Consider the following 20,070-nt stretch of genomic DNA (forward strand, 5'->3'; position numbering starts at 1 on the left):
ATAGATAGAAGGTTGCAGGATAAGGTTGGAACACATAATACATCATTAAACTCACCATTGTGTAGATGAATAATTCCAGTCCCTACAACACTAAGAGATCTATCATCACCAACATATATATTTTTGGTGTTACAATCATTTAAAGAAGAAAACATGGCTTTGTTTTTGGCCATGTGATAAGAAGCTCTAGAATCAATGAGCCACTCGTGAGAATGAGAAGAAGAAGATACATTTAATGCATAGCCAGACTGAGATGCTTGACAACCACATGCAGAAAGTGCCATTCCTGAAGATGAAGTTGAAGTTGAAGATTGCCCCAAATGGATGTTATGCTTCTTCATTGCTGCTTCCAAGGCTTCCATCTTCTTAAAGCATTTTGATTCTATGTGGCCATCTCGATTACAAAAATTGCAATGTCTATCAGTCTTCTTCCCTTTGTTTTTATTTGTCTTATCATTTTGTTGAAATGATTTTTAATTTTGGGGCTGAAATTGCTTGGGACCCTTGTTTGGTTTAGGACCATTCTTTTTAGGATATGACTTCTTAGGATTCGTTGAATTTGGTTGCTGCTGGGCGGCTAACGCTTTCTTGGAAGAGTTTCCAAGATTAAGAAGACCAAGGTGTAAGAGTTTTTCTTGTTCTCTTATTAAAGAATCACAAAAAGAGTCAAAGGAAGGGGGCTTGTAGTCTGTTCCTTGAGAAATGAAGGCTTCTCTTATAGAATGGAAGGTGGAAACAAACACAGAGTAGGCTGGTCCCAACTTAGTAAGAATGGAATAGATAAGGTTACTATCTTCTTTCTTAACTTTAACACCTTCCAAGAGATATCTAAGGGTCTTGAATTTGGACAAGAAATCTTCAATGCAAGAAAAATTATTAGGGTCCAATGTAAGCAACTCACTTTCAAGTTGATGGGCTATAAGTTCATTTTTAATCCCAAAAACTTTATTGATTTGTTTCATTTCTTCATTAGGAGTATCAAGTTCTGCAATATGGAATCTAAGATCTGGAGAAATAGACATCCCTATCAATCCACGTGCTTGATCTTGCGTATTTTCCCATTTAGCAGTCTTATCTTCATCCTTTGGTTTATTTTCTTGGCCTGAGGCTATTCGGTAGAGACCTTTACTTCTAAGTAAATCCTCAATGTAGGAAAAGCATTGGAAGTAGTTGGTGCTGTCAAGGGTAACTTTTGGTATTGACTTTCCATTTCAATAGAAACTGAAGCTAAAGATGCCGAAAATAAGTGTTCCAATGGATAGATCTTGAAAAATTAGGCTGGTTTAAAAAAAACGGCTTTGAAAACGGCTTCCGAATGAAGAAGTTATGGCTTTTTGAAAAAAATTGATGAAGTCGCCGACGAAGTGCGGGAATGTGCGGAAATGAAAAAATCCGCCCCCAAAAAATGGAGACTTGAACCCAAGACCTCTACTCTCTTAGAATAGAGAGAGAGAGAGAGAGAGAGAGAGAGAGAGGTTGATGCTTTGGGTTGCGTGCTTGGTTTGAGAAGGCTCTTTTTCCCTATAAAACAAAAAACACAAAACCCAACACGGACATGCAAAGAAAATGAACCTTACGGCTCGAAGTTAGCTTTAGCTTTTCCTCAATGTTTCTGATTTTCCGAGATCACCCTAAGGCGCAGGGAAAAGAGCATACGCATGAGAAAAATCATTCCTTTCTGTTTCTGATTTGCTCAGATCGCAAAGAGTCGCAGGGCAAAGAGCATACGCAGAAATGAAAGGTATAGATTCGGTAATAAAAAAAAGCTAAATAAACCGAAACTGAAATAAACAGAGAGAAAATAACAGTAAACTGCAAATAAACATTGTATACCTCCAGATCTTAAAAATGACCTAGCTAGGGCTACCGGAAACCTTTTCGCGTGAAACGAAAGGGGTTCCTCAGTGGAACAGATCCTCCCAACACAACAGAGCAATCCTCTCAGCCCGAAAGCAGTCAGAAATAGCAGATCTAGGAAACAGCAGTCGGATGCAGTTCTACCAGCTTCAGATTTGGATCACCAATGGACGCGGCCCTCAAATAGCTCTGATACCATGTAGGAATTTACAGGGTAAGTTCCTCAGACAGAACACCAAAGGACACCACTCACAACCAGATCGCAAATCAATACACCAGTATTTTTGACGTGGTTAAAACCCTCAAAGAGAGAAACAGTCCACGGCCTGAGCCAACGTGACCACTTTAGGCAATTTATTAATAAAAGAATGAAAATTTACATATGCTTCTCTCATGCACGGATTACCCTACAAATGACCCTCCATGCGCTTTAAATAGAAATCATGGACCAATCAGGTGTCAAACCACGGATCAAGTGTCGGTAATACCGAGGAGAGACTGAACCGTCGGATCACTACATATAGTGACCGTCGGATTGTAAGTTACAAAATGTACAATGGTAAAGAAACACACTTTACCTAACTCTATACCTAACTCTATACTAGACCAAGTTGTACTTAACTATTTCCTATGTGTCGGAATATCCTAACACCCCCTAAGGAGGAAACTTTTTATGATGCATGGTCCCTTACACAAGGTTTTGAACTTCCCAGGTCCTATAATTCCTTGTTCAACATCGTAGAGGAGGACTAACTGCCCCTCAGCAAATGTATTAGGCGTGATGTTGTGATCAAATGAGGCTTTGACCCTCTTCTTGCATTATTATTCTAATGGGATTCTTGCATTGAAATGTGTGTGACATAAAGGCTACTTCAATGCTATGAGAGGTATTTGTATGGATTCCACATGTCGGTCTCCAACTAGCTGAGTAGATAGTATGGGAGGTAGTATTACTCATAATATGGGATGTTGATGCCTCGTTGACATCATGAAAATGAATATCCTGTGGTGGTATTGATCTTTGGGCCTTGTTATTGGCATCGAGAGGAATCCTGGTGTGCGTTCGCCTTAGCGCGTCCATTGCTACATGAAAATTTGGAAGGTATTGAATATTCCTTGTATGGTAGAATTGAGAGCAGATGTGGTAGTAACAATGCATGATTTTCTCTTGGCTGGAGAGATGCTTGTGTGGAATTTGGACCACTAAGAGAAATATGTCATTGAGCTTACCCAGTTCACGACATTAATTCACCAAATGGTTAGGTTTATCTTTTCATGGTGGATTTGTATTTATTTTGACCAATCTAGATTAATGGTGGTGAGAGGGGATGAAATGATAAGGGCCTTGCCTTGTTTTCGCTTGCCATTCCTCCTCAAACAAACATAGGAAGTCTAAGGGTCCATATTCCCCTGGTGTGGAATGGGCTTTGTGGATTCGGTATCATAGTCAAGTAAATAATATTTTTTGGTCAAGAATCGACATACAAAACTCAACGATTCACAAAACCTGGGAAGGTGGGGGCACCTTCGCCTATGATGGTTTCCTGCATAGATAGTGCATGTATGGTGTCAGTTCCTCAGTCTACCTCTATGAGAAACCTGGGTGATTGGGTAGTTTTGGTTAGATATCCATAATTGAGGGTAGAGGTTAGCCGGGAGAGTTAGGTCAATGCATAGAGCACATGGAAATGTAGGGTAGGTGGTTGGTTGTTTACACTATCTTCATGTGTTGGGGGAACATAACACCCCTTCCTCCCATGTCCACCCAAGAAACTCACCAGTTGGGGTAAACATGTGATTAGAGATTGTACTATAAGGGATTTAACATCCTTGGTGACCTTAAGAAAATGGAACCAATGGAACATATCAAAAGAACCCATACACATCAGCCACAACACCCTCAAGAGAAATGTCAGCCACTCAGACATCTTGTCCTTGAGTCCAATTGATTATTTAATCCCTTGAACCCCTAGTTGCTCTCATTCTATAAGCATGAAAATGTCTAACAACCCAAAGTTTCTCTCATAGGCCTATGTGCCAGTGACTATGGACTTTTCTCAATAGACCTGTGCCAATGACCCCGAGATTTGAGCCACCTTTCTAGCCTAGAATCCTAGCCTCTACCTAGAACTTGCTAAAACATTGAGAATCCATCAAAGACATGATAACAAAGTTGATAAATAAAAAATAAACCTCAGGACTAGGCCTGAGCATCCCCAATTAGGACTGACATTCTGTCAAACACTCAACATCAATGCAACCTACAGGTCTAGGATACAAGATAGAGCATAAATGACTAAAAGAAATTATGAAACATAACCAAAAGGATCACCTCCTTCTCCATTGAAATTTTATATCATCAATTAGGTCTTGCATCAATCCATTTAACCATTACAAGTAAATGCATGAAATATCCATGACATGAGCTAGTCATTTATCCATGCTTATAACCAAAATAAAACCATATAAATATCAAAGATATGAAAACCATTAAATACAAATATCAACTAGTACAAAAGTAAGAGAACTTATATTTTATTAATCATAGGAAAATATGACCAGGCTCGAGACTTCCACGTACCACCCGACCCTAGCCATGGCTTAACCAAATATCTCTTTCAGTCAGTCACACATGTCCCATATTCCAAACATGAATGTGGTATCTCATAGAACAACCAATCTAAGAACAACTAAGGGAATATAGAGGTTAAACCACCTCTACTCTCACCAAACCATGATCACACCAAAACCGGTGCTGCGATCACAATAAAATCAAACTTGGACTGCCATAAGAATCCATCGCTATCCTTGAGGAATTTTCCATCTCCTTGTCTCTCGGGACTTACTGCAATCCAATCCCAAATCACTAGACCCTAAACTGAGACTAGCCTCTCAGGCTTTATGACAATCCAAACCCAGATCACTAGGCCCTAAACCGTGACTTCTCCCTTAGGCTTCAATGTGTATCCCACCAAAATTGGTTAAGGGATTCCTATGCCTTTGGAAATGAACCTTGAGACCACCTCTACCCTAGATTCTGAAATCCATCCAACAAACAAAAGCTCAAAAATAAAAATAAACATCCCAATACCATGTTATCTATAAAAAGGCAAGTTTATGTTGAATACAATTGTCATAACCTAACAAAACCATGCCATCGATAGTAAGAGAACCATAGAAAAACATGCAAAGCCGTGCATGTCCAAAGCAGCTAGGAAATCACACATGCAAAAGGTTACCTGCAAGAATTCCTACTGAAGCTGCTTAATATTTCTCTTTTCCTTGATCCTACGTTTCCTTTCCTTTCCTTTCCTTTCCTTCCTTCATCAAAAGCTAGAGTGCTCCAAGAAAACTCTAAGTGACCAAGAGAGAGAGAGAGAGAGAGAGAGATAATGAGAGAGCTCCAAACTATCACTAACCAAGCCTATCATTGACTAAGATACTTGCCAACTGGTCCTCATAATCATTTTTATTAATGAGGCCTCTAATTTGTTCATTTTCCATTATTTTCCTTCGTTTTCCTCCTCACATGCAAGCCGTGACCTTTCACCTTACTTTTCTCCTAATTTCCTTTATTTTCATGAATAAATGTGCCAAAAATTCCTTTTTTCCTCTTAATGTCTTTTCCTTAGGATTTTCCAATTTCCTTAGCTAGGAACTCACATCGAGTGATGCCAACTAGGATATCTTTGCTCAAAATTTAGCTTGGAATACATGTCCCTTACCCATGGTATTATTTTTCCTTTATCAACTTTTATTACATGGAATTTTCACCAGGGCTATTATAGAAGCATTGTCCTTGGTGTTAAACCATACCAAGACATCAGCCAAACTGTTGAAAAGGAAACATACTTCCCATGGAGCTTTATAACATATTCTGTTGTAGTATTTACAATGAAACACCTACTCAAAAGAAAAACATCATGGAAACATACCGCATACTGGAGCTTTATAGCACAATTCATTACATTATTTACAATAACCACATGTACACATGTACAATTGCTAAAGCATTAAATAAAATGATAAAATGCATGTATTAATAAAGAAAGCTAATCTAGAGGATCACACGTTGACCCTTAAAAGTAATACCAGGATTCACCTCCTTCCCATGAAGTCCATAATCCACTACAATAGTCGAACTGCATCCAACGTCAGTTGCTATAATCCTGTGCCGTTTGTCCTCTCAATGAACAGTTACCAACTCATTGTTCTTGGGTGCACTCCCAATGTGAATATGATTCCATCTGGAAATTCTCATGACCAAAACAAATATATTTGCAACCTTCCTTTATCTGCTACATAGTCAGTCAAGAGATCCATTCACCCCCTTTTGTGTAGTCACTCACCTGCCAAGTTCCCCGAAATCCCCTATCCTGGGTGATCCATACCTTGGCAATGCTTCCTTGTATTAGAAGATGCAAAAACAATGCATATACCTACCTCAAAACCATCGTACTAGTCATATCATGCTCATGGAAATCAATGGACACTATTGGGTACTAGTGTCCCATAATGGCCCTGCTCTTGAAGTGCTTTACCAGCATATTGCTCCATGTCCCAATTGCTTTTGTTGATGCTGTCAATTGTTGTAGTTGATTCAACCACCCAATTGGGCACGTTCATGTATTCCTATTCCAAGCACACTATTTCCATTAGATTCAAAATAAATTGAAATAACTTCAAATCATACCTCATTGGTGGCTCATCAATCAAGTATACTTGCAATCTTGTTCGCCTCCTATCAGAAGAAGTAAAAGTAGCATCTTTGACCAAATCATCATGTATAAATATATCACAACAAGTTAGCTCAAAACATAACCATCATAGATCAAAATTATAAATCGCATGTAACCATCATAAACAAGAATCATAAATCACATACAATCATCATATACCATAGTCATGAATCACATGCATAATAAAATTGAAACAAAAAGTTGATACTTATCCATTCGTCAATCATTAGCTTCTACCTTTGTCTTTATTCAGTACACACTTCGGATAGGTTTCCACACCTGATAAAGACCTAGTGCCTTCTCCTCAAACATTTGCACATGCACATAGCGTGCTTCACACACATACAACCACACATGACATAGAACACCCTGAAATACATGGAACTAGTACCATGCACCTTCAACACAACATGTGTGATATGTGCACAATACCACACGTACACCAATACTATATGTACAAGGCACCAGCTACACAATGTGTGTGCAACATCACATGTACACGACACCACTTGCATAATGTGTACATAATGCATATGTACACTACACCATTGTACAACGTGTACAAAATACCACATGCAAAGAGTACCAAATGCACAACATGTATGCGACACCACATGTACACAATTCTACATGCATGACATGTACACAACACCGACTACACATAGTGCCACTTGTAAAACATGTACATATCACCACATGTACACATCACCAGATGTGAAATCATACACACAACACCATATGTACATAGCACCACATGTACAACATGCACACAACACCACATGTACATAGCACTACATATCCAACATGTATATAGCGCCACATGTACAACATGCGCACAAATCCACATGTACATAACAATGCATATCCAACGTGTACATAACACCATATGCACACTACGACACATATACATCATGCGCACAATACAATATGTATATATCACAACATATCCAAGATCTACATGCACATAACATCACGTGCACAACAATAATACCCCACATCCAGAACCACACTATCTCTGCCAAGCAACCTTGCTTCTAGTGTCTTATACATGTTTGTCCCAGCATGTCATAGATCACATGTCTTTCATTTTGATGTTGTATCCCTTAGTATAAAATGTCCATAACATAAGCATAGGCATAATACAAGAATACAATATAAATTCATATTCACATTATACTGACCTCATATATTTTTCATGACTACTCTTCTCACTTGATTCCTCATAGCCATGAACCTCTTCCTTCCATTCGCCTGTGTAAGCAATCATTCCTCCACAAGGATGATTCCTGGTGACGCTATCAAAAAATTACATAGATACATGGATACATACATACATATATATAAAAATAGTATAAAACAATCATGATCTTGTGAGACAACGACATACATACATACACACATACATACATACATGTATACATATATAATCATTAGCATAATCATGATCATAACATAATTACCAGATAAAATAAGGTCTATGTTAAGAGAACTTCCTTTATTAATGTACAACATGCACAACATTGAGAACAAACATTCCCAACATAGTCAAGGCATCTGACACCTCATATCCATTTACTTTACATTTATAGTTACCTTTCACATGTTTGTATTACCATTGTCTGTTTACCACTATGGACCAACTAGTCCAACCGACTGGCATAGTCTTACATTCTGCTACACTTACTCTTGCACATAGCATCATCTGAGTCTTACATTACCTATTTCATACCACACATCTCAACCTAAGCTCCATTAACTTCCTCTTTCCCAAAAAATTCCCATGACTCAAAACATAAAAGGAAATACTATGGAACAACCAAGGAGAAAATGAAAACCAATAACCACATGAAACCACAATAAAGTGGCATGTCTATGCACCAAACACACTGATAATCACAAATCAAGCACAACAATCACGAAACACCAAAAGAACAATACTAACAAGAGACACCATGACTCAATCCCCATGATTCCCAAGGACAGGTCGACTTGAGCCTTTTTTGAGATTTCATGGTAACCTCTCTTTCCATGCAACTCCCTGCATCATGTTTCCATTAATAGATAATATTAGTGCATAAATAAACATAACAATACACCAGTCACTTCATCTTGTCAACAAGAACATCGCTTCCAACTGAGAACATCCACACCATTTGTCAAGGGACTCCAATTCTTTGACACATCCACCTATCACTAAAGACTAGCTAATATCCTTGTCAAGTACATGTTCATGAATCTAACACATATTTGCATAATGTTAGAATATATTAAGGCCAAGAAGACTTCTTGTATGTGAATCACTCATTTGTCTGGAAATATGGTTTCCAAACCTAGCCAAAGGAATTCTTGTCCATTTCCTTCCTTTTACATTTTTACCTGGTTGCAACTGAGGCTTACTAGTATTATCACATCACCCAACTATTAGTTATATAAACACATCAAGTGTTGCCTTGTCACATTAATACCAATCATGTTTCCTGCAACTCCTCACTCATGTCAACCACATGTTACAAATATCAAGACAATCATATCTCTCAATTTTAAATCAACATTTGTCAAGACTAACAATCATGTCATAATCCATAGTTAACTCATAGTCATTAGACATATTTCTACAACTATCACCTACTTACATGCAAGTACAAATCAACTATTTCGACAGACATGTATGAGTAAAATCATCTTAAAATAAGATCACTGGAACGCATACTCATGTTATGCAAGTCATCAACCACTCAACCAACTTGAAAACATACAATGTTAAATAAATCAACCAGATGACATAATCAATTAGTCAAGCACCAAATATAATACATAACCAAAATTGTACCTTTCTTTATCTCAAAGGTGGAAATCTTGTTTTCACAATAAATCCATATTAGCATGATATATCTTCACAATATATTAACCAAACATAAATAATATCATGAAATCCAAAATAGTCACTAGCTAATATGTTTACATCATAACTCATATACCATTATCATTCACACATATGCAAAGTGAATCTATATTAGTACAACACCATATAACAAATATGTTGGCTCATACTTGAATGTTGTAACCATAACCATCTGCATAAGCCAATCCAACTTAGTGTTATACATATAACATCAAGATATAAATTATATAACCCTAATCATCAATATAGTTTTCATTTAACAACAAGAAGTTAAGATATAAGATACTTTGTCAAGAACATATAACATAATCATCAAGTTATCTAACCTAAAACAATAATGAAAATGCATACAACCATAGGTTACAATCATTCATGGCTATCTGACACATCTGAATATGACTACACTAATTAACTATGATCTATTATATATGTAACCATATCATCAAAAGACATGTACATAAACCTAATGTATACAAACCTAATGCATATAACAATCCTTAACTTATATACCTTCATGCCCAACCTCCAAACATGTATGACGATATGCTCTTGCCTCGAGGTCCAATGCTGGAACTTCACTTTAATGATCTTCATCTCCTACTCTATCGTAGGCAACACGTTAGCACCATAACATAAGAATATCACCTTGATGACCTAAATTGCATACCATTCCTTCACAAGGCATGTTTGACCTATTATTCATGCATAATTATAGCCAAGACCATACATGCATAACAACTGCATATAGACATATAACATATGAATACCAAACCATATTCACATCATTCTATCTAGAGTCTAGCCATCAATGCATGACCATATCAACTTCACAAAACATGGCATAATGCATTACAACAACCATTACTCCATTGTACAAATTTCCACATGCATAAGAAATGCGTAATAAATTACACATATCCATGAATGCATGTAGTCGAGCATGAGTGATAAATTCTTGTAACCAACCTACAAGACTCATACATGTGATCAAACATACGATAATGAAACCTACAATACAAGGATGCAATCAAGTGACATATAATCAGCTTGTAAGTGACATACAACAATATGTAACTAGTCCCATACTCATGACAATGCATTACAAAAAATCAACATCAAGTTCCTCATGAAAACCTTACTACAATCATGATCAACTTGATGCAATGCAAAAAGCACATGGAATGAAAGTGTAAGAGACACACATGCAACTGACATGCATGCATGACCGAGCACCTTCACCCAAGGAGATTTCAACCATGCTCTGATACCACTTTGTAACACCCCCTCCTCCTAGGTCCACCCAAGCAACTAGCCAACCAGGGTAAACATGTGATGAGAAAGACTACTATAAGGGATTCAACTTCCTTGGTGAACTCAACAAAATGGAACCGATGGGACATATAAAAAAAAACCAATGACATCACCAAAAAAACCCTCAAGAGACATGTTGGCCACTCAAACATCCTGTCCTCGAGTGCCACTGATGGCTTAAGTCTTTTAACCCCTGGTCACTCTAATGTTATAGGCATGAAAGTGTCCAGCAAACCAAAGTCGCTCTCATAGGCCTACATGCCAGTGAATATGGGGTTTTCTTAGTAGAATTGTCTTAGTGATGCCAAGATTGGAGCCACTTTTAAAGCCCATAATCCTGGACTCCTCCTTGAACTTGTTACAACCTTCAAAATCCATCAAAGACATGATGAAAATGCTGATAAATCAAAAATCAACCTAACGACTAGGCCTAAGCATCCCCAACTAGGACTAAAATTATGTCAAGCACTTGGCATCAATGCAACCTATAGGTTTAGGATACAAGACAAAGCATAAATGACTGAAAGAACTTATGAAACATAACCAAAAGGATCACCTCCTTCTCCATTGAACCTTTATATCATCAATGAGGTCTTGCATCCATCCATTTAACAGTTACAAGTAAATACATGACATGAACTAGTCATTTAACCATGCTTATAACCAACATAAAACCATTTCAATATCAGAGATATGACAATCATAAACCAATGCAAAAGTAAGAGAACTTAGCTTCTATTAATCACAGGAAAATCCGACCAGGTTTGAAACTTACACGTACCATCCGACTATAGACATGGCTGAACCAAATCTCCCTTTCAGTTGGTCACCTCCATGGCATATTCCAAGAATGAATGTGGGATATCATATAAAAACCAATCCAAGAACAACCAATGGAATCCAGAGGTTAAACCACCTCCAGCCCCACCAAACTATGATCACACAAAAACCGATGCTCCAATCAAAACCAAAATGAACTTGGAATTCCATTTGGAATCCGTCACTATCCTTTGGGAATTTTACATCTCCTTACCTCCCAGGCTTTACCTCAATCCAATCTTGAATCACTAGGCCATAAATAGATACCAATCTCTCAGGCTTTACCGCAATCCAAACCTAGATAACTAGGCCCTAAACCGAGACTTCTCCCTTAGGCTTTACCATATATCCCACCAAAACCAATGAAGGCATTCCTAGGAATTTGGGAATGAACCTTTAGACCACCTCCACCCTCGATTCAAAAATACATCAGACAAACTAAGGATCAAAAACAAAAATAAACATCCCAACAGCATGGCATCCAGAAAAATTCAAGGCTACACTGAATACCACTTTCATAACCCAACAAAACCATGTTAACGACATCAAGAGAACCATACACCAACATTCAAAGCCATGCATGTTCAAACAAACTAGGAAATAATAGATTCAAGGGGTTACCTGTGCATATTCCTACTAAAGCTACTTGATCCTGCTCTTCTTCATTGATCTTCGGTTTCCTTTCCTTTCCTTTCCTTGCTTTTCCTTCCTTGATCCAAAGCTAGAGTGCTCCAAGAAAAATCTAAGTGACTAAGAGTGAGAGAAAGAGAGAGAATAATGAGAGAACTCCAAACATGAACTGACCAAACCTATCACTGACTAAGAAACTTGTGAATCGATCCTCATAAGCCTTTTTATTAATCAGGCCTCTAGTTTCTTCATTTTCCATTATTTTCCTTCATTTTCCTCCTCACATGCAAACTGTGACCTTTCACCTTACTTTTCTCCTAATTTCCTTTATTTTCATAAATAAATGTGCCAAAAATGCCTTTTTTACTTTCAATGCTTTTTCCTTAGCCTTTTCCAATTTCCTTAGGCAAGAACACAAATCCAGTAATGCCTAGTATGATATGTTTTCCCATGATTTATCTTGGAATACGTGTCCCTTACCTGTGGCCTTATTTTTCCTTTATTAACTTTTATCACATGGAATTTTCACCAGGGCTATTACAGGGTGAGTGTTTGAGAGGGTTCAAAGCATGAAATTGGTTCCTCTTGAATCTAGAAGATGGTTTTGCATCAATTTTCTACTTTGTGTTTGGGTTGTGCTATTCATTCATTAATACTAGCTTGAATGAGTGTGGTTAATGTATATCGGTACCAACAGATATCAAGGAAGTGATGAGTGTAGTGCCCATGTTTTTGGCATATAGAGCATGCATGATTGGTGCATAATTTTTTATTACATAAGGACATAGCCTTTTCTCCTTTTCATGGAGTTGAGTTTAGCAATGTTTTAGAATCATGGATAAGGGTTTTTAACTCATCTAACTCAAGGCATGTGTGAGTCGGGTGCCCAAATTCTTCACGTAATGCATAGGGTTTTAGAGACTTGGAGGATTTTGAAGTTTCCCCTCTTTTACCCTTTTGTTTGGCCTTCTTGCCGGCCCTGACTAGTGTCAGTGTAGGAAATTTTTTAGTAGCGATGGTTTTCTAAGGGAGAAGCACAGGGAGGCTACCTATTTGGGTATTTCCAAGATCAGTTGACATGGTCATTGGGACCAGATACTAGACTGGTATCATGAGATCCAGATGTGGTAATGTAAGGGTTGCCATGACTTGGTGCGAGACAAAGCTAGGTGGGGGGGCACTAAAAGGGTGTCTCTATAATGGTGTGAGGTAGGAACATGGTATCAGTAATTTCACAGTGCGTGGTGTTTGGAACTGGTTCCCTAGTTTGGGTGGTGCTTAATGAGGTCATCATGTACACTGGTGTTCTGGTCTTTGCGGAAATTTCTTGCTTCATTAGAGGATCACCTAGGAGTGTGCCTAGGAGTGTTGATGGCTTAAACTGGCGAAGTTTGAGCTTAGTGTAAGTAGTGATAAATTCATTAGAAGACAAGACTAAGGGTAACACACTGTCAGGTGCGGCTAAGGTTTCCTTCTCATAGTATGTGAGTTGATTGATAGTAATGATTTTTTCATCGTGGGGGAACATATTTTTCCTAAGCACTGATGAGGTAACTACTAGAATCTCATACATGTCGTTTCGATATAGTAGGTTATTGTAATACAACTCGGTGTCTAGTACTTCAATAGCTATTAACACAATTTTTCCTAACAAATTAACTGGTAGGCTAGGGTATAGGCCAACAGGAGTAGAAGGGAACCCATCATACGCTCTAAGCATAATGCCAAAAGGTTTGAGTTCGAGGGATCGCAGTTTCTCTCAAAATTATTTTGACGTGATACATGTGAATGCCCCTTCGTCGACAATGCAATGATGAATGTTAATGTTTTGGACTGAGACTAAAATTTGGAAAGAAATGATTGATGGTAGCCATGGAGTAGCTTTATCTAAGTCGAACACCATTAGTTGATAATTGGATGGGTCGATCACACCTGGAGTGGAAAGTAAGACTTTCCATTGGGTTGGACATTTTTGTAGGACCTCTAATGCAGACATAGACGATGGTGATTTTGCTAAGTTGTCGACTATGTTGTAGTTATGATCAACTTTTGAGTTATGTCTCATGTGCATTAAATGTCGTTTGACCATTTTAGGCATATATTCTAGGGAAGGTCGAGGAATGGTCAATGGCCCTTTAGGTATTTTTGTTGTTGAGGTGGATGGATTGGGCTCTAGGGGAGCTTCATAACTTTGATTTCGTGTTTGGAGGAGGACATCTTCTCCTGTCATGAAAATTTCATTATTAGAATTTTTATGATGGTTTCCTCTAGATGTATGAGAGTGGGGTCCTTAGTGCTGAGCATTAACCACTCCCTAATGGTGGAAGGGGTATTTCATTACTGCAGTCTGTTGACCTGCTTTCCCCCTACTGTCCTGTATCCTTTTTAAATCAGGAATTTGAGTAAACATGTGGGCATAATGACCATATCACCCACATATAGCACATGAATGATTAGTGTGTAGACTTGTGTTCTTGCCTTATTTCTATGGGTTATCATTGGTCGATCCCTAGTTTTGATTCAAGTCAGGGTTGACCCTTCTCGGTTCCTATGGGAGATTTTTTTGGTTGCTACACCCCTGTTCAGGTTCTCCCTTTGGACTGTTTTTAGACTTTTTCTCAGAAATATTCAAGGGGTTGAATGGATTCATCTACAACGAGATAAGTGTTGGGTTGTGATATATTCTTTCTACAACTAGCCCACATAGTTAATCAGGGGGTTGGGGGGGGGGGGGGGGGGGGAGCCTCCTTTCGCTGCACCGATTATGTAGTGGGGGGGGGCTCACAGGGGGTTTGAGGTGTACCTATAACCCCAAATTATGGGGTCCGGGGTAGCACGCCGGAAAATTTTGTTTTTTGACCCTACGTTAGGACGGGCGGACCCACCTATGTTTTTGTGCATGTTTTTCGCCATGTCTTTGGACACGATGGTTTTTGGTCCATGGTATTGGACGGGATGGTTTTCGGTCCATGGTGTTGGATGCTTCGGCATGTATAAATATATATTATAACATTGAAAGGAACATAATGAAAAATGAAGCTCGTAGTCCTGATTTTTGGATTCAGGGGAAAATATCTATGTATATGTGTTTTATGTGTTATGCTCTCGCATTGTTTATTTTCTATGTTTTAGAATTCATATGCAAGTAATTTTTGTACGGGGTTAAAACCTACATTTAGTATCAGAGCTGTTTTGGCTTCAAGGGGATGCCTTTGTTGCTGAGCAGTTTCGCTCGGACCTGTGGTAGACCCTGTTCAGTGAGAGATCAGCGAGATCGATTCTGGTGGTGAAAGATGGCGAGTAGTGGAAAGGTAGAGACCAAGAAATGTAATGGTCAGATTTTTGAGTTGCGGAAAATCAAGATGGAGGATTTGTTGGTGGATAAAGATTAGTGGATCGTGGTAGATCCGGGTACTAAACCAACGGGAGTGTCTTATGAAGAATGGAAGAAGTTCGATAGGAAGGCAACGAGCACAATACGATTATGTGTCTCAGATTCAGTATTGCTGAATGTATCAGGGGAAGCTACGACGAAGGATTTGTGGGACAAGTTAGGGACTTTATACCAATCTAAGTCTCTGGTGAATAAACTATTCCTGCGAAAAATTCTATATAACCTGAAGATGAATGATGGAGACTTGGTGACAGAGCATATGAATGCATTTAACAATGTGGTAAGTCAATTAGCATCTGTTGATATTAAAATCTCAGATGAAGATAAGTTCATCAGTTTGTTGTGTTCTCTACTAGATTCGTGGGATAGTCTGGTTATTGCAATAGGTAGCAATGTAATTTCCTTGCAATTTGATGAGATTGTCTCAGCCTTGCTAACCGAGGAGATGAGATAGAAAAATATGGAGAGCCAGAATAGTGATGCCTTGTCTGTACGAGGATGGTCCCAGAACAGAAACAAAAATAAGTCATCAAGTGGGGGATCTAAATCTAGAGGGAGATCTAAATATCTAGGAACACCTGTAAAGGTGGTGTGCTGGAAATGCAGAAAGGAAGGCCACTTTAAAAGGTACTGTAAATCTAAAGCTCCTAATAAAGGAAAGGGATCTGATGAGGCTCCTTCTGCAGAGGCGAAAACCACCTCAAATGAAGGTGGGGATGTGTACTTGGCTTCTTCAAGTACACATGTAGATCATGAGGCATGGTTGATTGACTCAGGTGCATCCTTTCACTTCACATCCCATAGAGAGTGGTTCTGCGAGTATGACAAATATGATGGTGGTGATGTCTTCTTGGGGGATGATAGGAATGCTAGAATCATTGGTTGTGAAAAAGTAAAGTTGAAATTGCAAGGTGGAAGGGTTAGAATGCTTCCAAGTGTTCTACATAGTCCTGCATTAGCCAAAAATATGATTTCTGTAAGCAAGTTGGATGATGTAGGTGTAAAAACAGTGTTCGAGAAGGATACCTACAAAATGGTTTGGGGAGCACTGGTATTGATGCGAGGAGTTCGGATTGGAACTCTGTAAAAGCTGCAAGGTAGCACTGTTATTGATGGGTGCAATAGTTCTATGGTTCCTGAAAGTGCAGTAGAAAATCTAGTGGTCTCTAGAGAGAAGACCATGCTATGGCATCAAAGGCTTGGACATATTCGAGAGAAGGGCCTTCGAATACTTCATGGTAAAGGTATGGTAGAAGGTATGAGTAATAACTCTCTATATTTTCATTTCTGTGAAAATTGTGTATATAGGAAGCAGAATCGGGTGAGTTTCCCCTCTGGTAGTAAGAGGGCAAAACAGATATTAGAGCTTGTGCACAATGATGTCTTTGGACCTATGAAGGTTCCATCACTAGGTAAGTTTGTGTACTATGTATCATTTATAGATGACTTCTCAAGGAATACATGGATATATTTCCTTAAGAAGAAATCTAAAGCATTTTACAGGTTTAAAGAATTTAAGGCTCTTGTGGAAAATCAGATAGAGAAGAAGATAAAGGTGCTGAGGATAGATAATGGTGGACAGTTTTGCAGCAAGGAATTTGAAGAATTCTGTAAGAAGTGTGGTATAGCTGACAGAAGACTACTCCATATACACCTCAGCAAAATGGAGTTGTAGAAAGAATTAATAAGACGTTGATGGAAAGGGCAAGATGCATGCTTAGTGGTGCCGGGTTAGGATAGGAATTCTGGGCAAAGGCGGTGGATACTGCATGCTACCTGGTCAACAGGTCACCTTCATCAACGTTGGAGGATAAGACTCCACAAGAGGTATGGACTCGTAAGAAACCCTCTCTTTCACACCTAAGGGTATTTGGATGTGATGAATATGTACATGTTCCAAAGGAGAAATGAACCAAGTTAGGTAGTAGATCTGAAAAGTGCATCTTTATTTGGTATAAGGATGGTTTAAAGCGTTATAAACTTTGGAACCCAGTAACAAGGAAGGTTGTGTACAACCGAGATGTGGAATTCAGATAGGTGAAAGATGTTATTAAACATGAATTCCAACCAAAGGAACCTGAGAAGATAGAGTTTGAGCTAAAGGAGGAAGAATAAGACTCTATAGTAGAGGAGGAATCAGAGGATGAAGAGCCACAAACTCTAGCTGTGAGAAGATCAATTCGAGAAAGAAGGCAACCAGAAAGGTATAGTACATTTGCTTTCTATTCAATTTTTTCTTTGTTTGTTACTGATGGTGATCCCATAACTGTGAAGGAAGCAATGGATTTAGAGGATGGAAAACTCTCGAAAGAGGCCATGGTTAATGAAATGGCATCTTCGCACAAAAATGAGGCTTGGGATCTGGTGGAGTTGCTAGCTAGAAGGAAACCCATTGGCAACAAATGGGTGTTCAAAAATAAGACAAATGCAGAAGGAAAAGTGGAGAAATGCAAAGCTCGAGTGGTAGAAAAAGGTTATTCCCAGGTGTCGGGAATTGATTTTGGTGATATTTTTTCTCTTGTTGCCAAGGTAACTTCTATTAGATTACTTTTATCTGTTGCTGCTTCTTTTGATTTTGAGGTAGAAAAGATGGATGTGAAGACAACATTTCTTCACGGGGATCTGGATGAGGAAATCTACATGAAGCAACCTGAAGGCTTTGCGGTGAAGGGTAAGAAAGAACTGGTATGCAAGTTAAAGAAGTCTCTTTATGGGTTAAAATAATCACCAAGGATGTGGTATCAGAAATTGGTTACATTTATATGGGGACTTGGCTCCACCAGAAGTAAAGTAGATCACTTTGTGTATTTTAAATTAATTGGTGACTATGTTATTTATCTAGTCTTGTATGTGGATGATATGTTGCTGGTTGGAAATGACAAAGAAATTATCTAGGATTTGAAGACCCAATTGTCCTCCAAATTCGACATGAAAGATCTTGGTGCTGCAAACTATATTTTGGGCATGGAAATTAAAAGAGATCGGGCAAAGAGAAAGCTCTGGTTAAACTAGAGGAAGTATGTCGAGACAATACTGGAGAGGTTTAATATGTAGGATAGTAAACCAGTGAAGGTTCCTATTCCTATAGGTGTGAAGTTATTTGTTGAAAAGTGCCCCAAGACACAAGAAGAGGAAGAGGACATGTCCCGTGTTCCATATGCAAGTGTAGTCAGTAGCCTGATGTATGCAATTGTCTGTACTAGACAAGACATTACACATGCAGTGGGAGTATTGAGCAGGTTTATGTCAAAACTAGGAAAGGATCATTGGACAATAGTGAAGCGAGTTTTCAAGTATTTGAGTGGCACTAGTGATTATGGTTTATGCTACCAAGGAAGACCATGATTGGATAGAGTGTTGGATATTCGTGGATTTGTTGATATAGACTGGGCTGGAGATGTGGATTAGAGAAGATCTACAAGTGGGTATGTGTTTAACCTATTTGGAGGTGCAGTCAGTTGGATGAGTAAGAAACAATCTATAGTGGCATTATCAACTACAGAGGCAGAATACATGGAATCCACTCATGCAAGCAAGGAAGCAGTTTGTTTGTAGAGATTGTGTTCAAATATGGGGTTAGTATAGGGAGCTATAAGGATAGATTGTGACAACCAAAGTGCAATTTTCTTAGCAAAGAACCTTGTATATCATTCAAAGACAAAGCACATTGATGTTCAGTATCACTTTGTGAGGGATATGATAGAAGACAAAAAGGTGTTGCTGGTAAAGGTGGACATATTGAAGAATACTATAGATGCATTGACAAAATCTATGAGCTCTGAGAAGTTCTCTTGGTGTAGAGAGACAATGGGTGTTTCAGTGCTAGAAAATTACTAAGTTCTCTTATGGCCCCCTATGTAAAGAAAGAAACAAGTGGGAGAATGTTGGGTTGTGTTATATTTTTTCCATGACTAGCCCATGTAGTTAACGGGGGGTTAGAGAGGGGGTGGAGCCCCCTTTTGTTGTGTCGATTGTCTAGTGGGTGGGGGGGGACGGGGGGGGTTCATAGGGGGTTTGAGGTGTACCCATAACCCCACTTTATGGGGTCTGGGGCAGTGCCCCAGAAAATTTTGTTTTTGGATGCTATATTAGGATGGGCGGACCCACCTATGGTTTGTGCATGTTTTTCTCACATGTTTTTGGAAGCGATGGTTTTAGGTCCATGATATTGGACACGATGGTTTTCGATCCATGGTATTGGATGCTTTGGCATGTATAAATATGTATTATATCATTGAAAGGAACATAATGAAAAATCAAGCTAGTAGTCTCGGTTTTGGGATCTAGGGGAAAATCTCTGTGTATATGTGTTTTATGTGTTATGGTCTCACATCGCTTATTTTCTACGCTTTAGAATTCATATGTAGGTAATTTTTGTACGGTGTTAAAACTTACAATAAGGTTGCACTAGATTCACC

The sequence above is a fragment of the Pinus tabuliformis genome, chromosome 1_1 (genome assembly GCF_031772625.1).
Source record: "Pinus tabuliformis cultivar Carrire ecotype Pingquan chromosome 1_1, CPIR1, whole genome shotgun sequence".
NCBI classification, from domain to species: domain Eukaryota; kingdom Viridiplantae; phylum Streptophyta; class Pinopsida; order Pinales; family Pinaceae; genus Pinus; species Pinus tabuliformis.